Source organism: Hydra vulgaris, chromosome 08 (assembly GCF_038396675.1).
Source record: "Hydra vulgaris chromosome 08, alternate assembly HydraT2T_AEP".
Taxonomy (NCBI): Eukaryota; Metazoa; Cnidaria; class Hydrozoa; order Anthoathecata; family Hydridae; genus Hydra; species Hydra vulgaris.
In genome coordinates this window covers 44,302,501-44,307,500 of record NC_088927.1, presented here as the reverse complement: position 1 = coordinate 44,307,500, position 5,000 = coordinate 44,302,501, and positions in this window count along the sequence as shown.

Here is a 5,000-nt window from a genome sequence, read left to right as displayed (position 1 = left end):
AAGTTCTTATCTAAAGACGACAAAGTGGATGGAATTAAAGAGATTTCCAAAGCCAAATTAATTGACCAGCTTTAAGACACTAATAAAATTTTAGATGAAGACCCCTAATATAGAAGAAAATTTAAAAAAGCATTAGAAATTATAGCCATAACATGTAGTAATGCATGTCAACATATGAATGCTGTAATCAACATTGTAATGTCAGTAAATTTACAAACAAAAGTTAATATTTTGTATGGAAACCACATTTCAAATAAAAATTGCTGCGACCATGTATCTCTACGTCAAGAACTACCAGAGATTTTTAAAATTCTTGTTGATGCTGTCAGCACAACATGGAAGATATCTGTTAAAGAATTGCAGAATTTTATGTCTAAATGGCTACAGAATGCACCAAAAAGAGCTTCAAGAGATATTTTAATTTGATATGAATAATCTGGATTGTAATTTCTTAATACAATAAATACTAATTACTAACTAACTTTTTAATTTATGAATCACCATTTTTTCGTATTTATGTTTCAGATGTTATTAATGTGGAGATACATGTTTGTTAAAGTGTACTACTAATTTATTATTTTTCTTTAAATACTATAAACTTCAATTGTCTTTAATTACTATAAATTACTATTGAGAAAGTTCTATCATTTTAATTCAAACTTAATTTACAATGTCAATATTCAAAAAAATATTTATTTCAATAGTGTATAATTGATAAAATTAATAAAAATTCATTGGAAGAAACTTGTTGTTGATTACATTACGAAAAAATGATATACCCGATAAGTTCAAAAATAAGTTTACTTATTTGCATTTATGCTTTATTATTTTTTATCAATAAATATAGTAATTAGGTTTGTTATTGATATGTATAGTATAAAATACTAAAATTTACTGATAATAATTGTATTGATATGTATATTTGTATTAAACAAATTTTTTTTGCAATTTTTAGATTGTTATCAATATTTGTTTTAACCAATTAGTATTATAAAAAATAAGTTGTTTGGTGTTTTTCTTTCTAATGGTGGTTATGAAGGCAAAATGAGCAACAAGGAATACAGAAAGGTAACACTAACCAAACTGAAAATTTAGGAATTTATGTGGAGGGTGGTATATGATTGAGTTCAGGGTTAGGTAAAAAGAATATTTTTGCTTAAATAAATTTTTATTTTTGCTGATATAGATTTGTCTTATATATCGAATAATACTTTAACAATATAAATATATATATATTTTTTTTTAAAGCTTTTTTTTTATCTTCTCCTTATCATCTTATCTTTATATTCAGAACTCAATCTATCAGTAAACAGTTGTTTATTATACAAAAATCAATTGTTTAGAGAATCAGTTTTCGTAATTTAAAAACTTTTTTCTAGTTTTAAATTCATAGCATGAAGAGGTTGTATACTTCATTACATCAATAAATCTTTATTACATCAAAATCTTCACTTGTAGTGAAATGTTATTTAGATTACAAATTTAACTTTAAGTTTATACGAACTTTATAGAACCACGCCAAAATACTCTTTAACTTTATTGGCTAGTATCGTTATGACGAAAAGGTCTTATTACTATTTTTTTAGATCTACCCTACCGAAAATGGAAAAGAAACAGTTGATTTTTAAAATTACTAGATGCAATGCATTTTATATTAAGTAATTTTGTTGATTTGTTTTATCTTAATAATAATACTGTAATTTAATTGTAGTTGTTTTGTTTCACTTTCGTTTTTAAAGAAGTTTTAATTAGGTACTAGGCTTTTCTGAACTTAAAAGAGTGCGTTCTCAATATACATGCGTCACTCGAGAAAAATCTACCAAACAAGTTAAAACTTCTACATTTATGGAACTTAATTATCATTTATCAGTTTAGAAATATTAGATAAACCATTATAGGAATATTAAGATCATATTATAAAAGAGGTACGTATAAAAAACAGTGTGGAAAATTATACATTACATTTTTATTAGATAAAAAGGATCACCGCTTCTAACTTTTTAAATCGCTTATATTTTGTTTCTTTTAGCTTTATTCTTGGTTTTATTTAAGCAGTTTTCTTTTTATTGAGCATATATTTTATATTTTAGAAAGAAATTAGGGGTATGGATAAAACCTAACTATTTCCTATGCACTTTTTTGCACTAAAAGAGTTACTAAAACTTTATCATAAAGTTGTTTATTACTACTTATAAGTTTATTTATTAAGTCTTATGAAGTCCTAAATTAATATAATTCAAATATACGTTAAATCCTACCATTTCATAACTTGCTTATTTTGTTATGCTGATTATTATTTTATTGACATTTCTGTCATGCTATTACTTTTTATTTGTTCTGTTTTAGAAAATTTAGAAAAGTAAACTAAAATTTCGAGCCAACACTGACATATTATTGTTGCTAAACGTTAAATTTTGTTCTAAGTATTGCAGTTTTACTATCTGCTTTTTGTTCTTTATTCAATAAGTATTTGATTTAAATTAAATATGATTATCATTTGATATTTTATTACGAGGTATATGTCTTTATATACGAATATATATATGAACCTTTTTAGATTTTTTCATATCATTTTTAAATTTTTTGTTCGTGCAATTCAAGTTATATATGGTTATAGTTTGCATATATGTTTATATTATGTTCAAAGTTAAAAAGTTTTTGATAAATATATGTATGTGGTAATATCTGTTATATAATTGTTTCATAAATGTGTTTTTAAAATAGTATAAAATGTATCTACTGTGCATATAAATATTGTATGAGGTGTTTATATATGTTATATAAAGTTAAATAAATATATTGTGTTTTATAGTTAATATATATGTTTATATTATGTTGTTTCCACGTTTTCAAAGTGTGTGACTTGGCAAGCATGTTGAGCAAGATATTGCGTAAAGTTGTTATTTATGTTACTTATGTTGTTTCATTTGGCTTACCTTTATGTTGGTGTCTATTGTTAAAAATTATAAATAATTTTTTATTCAAACTCACTGCGTTTTATTATTCACTAAAAGCAACTCAAGAAAATCATTTTGCCGAATATACATTTTATTTGTATCTCAATTTGAATTTTTAGAACCATGACGTACCAACATGAATTGTTTTCTAAAAGCTAACACAAAATAACAATATGTAACAACCACTACTCTCTTATCATTACATTTTATTTCTATCAGATATATAGATTTTTGATTAATATATGATGTTTTTCTTTGTATTTACTTATCCATTACAAATTTTTATTTCAAATTTATCATATGATGGATTTATGCGATAAAAAAGAACGAATATATGTAAATTTTTATATTGTGATAAAGTTAAACTTAAATATTTAAATTTATATATTTTATTTTTATTATATATAAGTTATACAATTTTTGTTCTAACTACAATGTTGCATATGTCATTCTAAAGTAGTTTCTACGCTTTTTTAAATGTGTTTCTTATTCACATGGTTTTACAAGCAAGGTCTGCAAGCAAATTTGAGGTGAAAGTTTTTTTTTGTAGCCTATAAGGAGAATTGGTGTTATTCTTTGTTTAATTTAATTTGTTTAAATGTAATCCCACCAAACATTAAGTTGTCTTAAAGATGTCTTAAAGTTGTCTTTAAAATTGTTTAAAAGATGTCTTTAACTTGTCTAAATTGAAAGACTGTAAGACTTCTTTTAGTCGTCTAACATAAAATGTCTTAAACTTGTTGTATGTAAGACATCTTAAAGTTGTCTAATTTAAGACATCTTTAAAACTTTTAAACTGACCTAAAATAAAGCACTCTATGACGTGTTTTAAAGACGTTTCGAAGTTGTCTTATTTAAAACGTGTTTGTATTTAAAGACTATTTATATGTTTTTTAATAATAATATTAAAAATAATAATAATAATAATAATAATAATAACAATAATAATAGTAATAAGAAGAATAATAGGATATATATATATATATATATAAATATATATATATATATATATATATATATATATATATATATATATATATATATATATATATATATGTATTCATATATATATATATATATATATATATATATATAATATATATATATATATATATATATATATATATATATATGTATTCTTATATATATATATATATATATATATATATATATATATATATATATATATATATATATAAATATATATATATATATATATATATATATATATATATATATATATATAAATATATATATATATATATATATATATATATATATATATATATATATATATATATATATATATATATATATATATAAATAAATAAGTTTAGGAACCCTAAATGCGAGAGAAAAAAAGAGACAAAACTTATATAAAATTAATATTTCACATAATATTTCGCACCATCTACAAAAAAATTACCTTACATTTTTATTCGGATTTTTGTGATGCTGGTGCGTTTTCCAACACCCCCTGAATAAATTGATGAACTGTCTTCTCGATTTCTTTTGGATATCTTTCTCCCGGGCAGACCCTAATAAACCTAATGAGAGAAAATTAATGAAACAATAATTGGTCTAGAAAAAAATTAATTTTTGGAATGTAAAAGTAGAAAACACTTAATAATCATATATGTATAAAGATTGGTTTCTTTAAAACTTCTCTTTCTGCCTTTCTGCCCATTCATGTTAAATTTTCTCATAAGAAAACAATCGAACATTCTAAATAATTAGGAGGTAAATACTTAATTCAAAAAACTGATAATTACCAGAATTCCTTGGGAGAACTTGTTTTATTATTAGCATAAAATATAATAAAATATATAATAAAATTTATTTGTGTTTATACAGATTGACTGATTTTTGCTCATCACAATTTACATGTGACTTAAAGTTAGGGCTAATTAGCCCTAACTTTAGGCCGGATGTGAATTGTGATGAGCCAAAAATCATTCTATCAGTAAAAACACAAATAAATGTTTACACAGCTAAATTACTAAACTTTTGGTCTCTTACAGCTTATATTTTGTTTTTTAACTA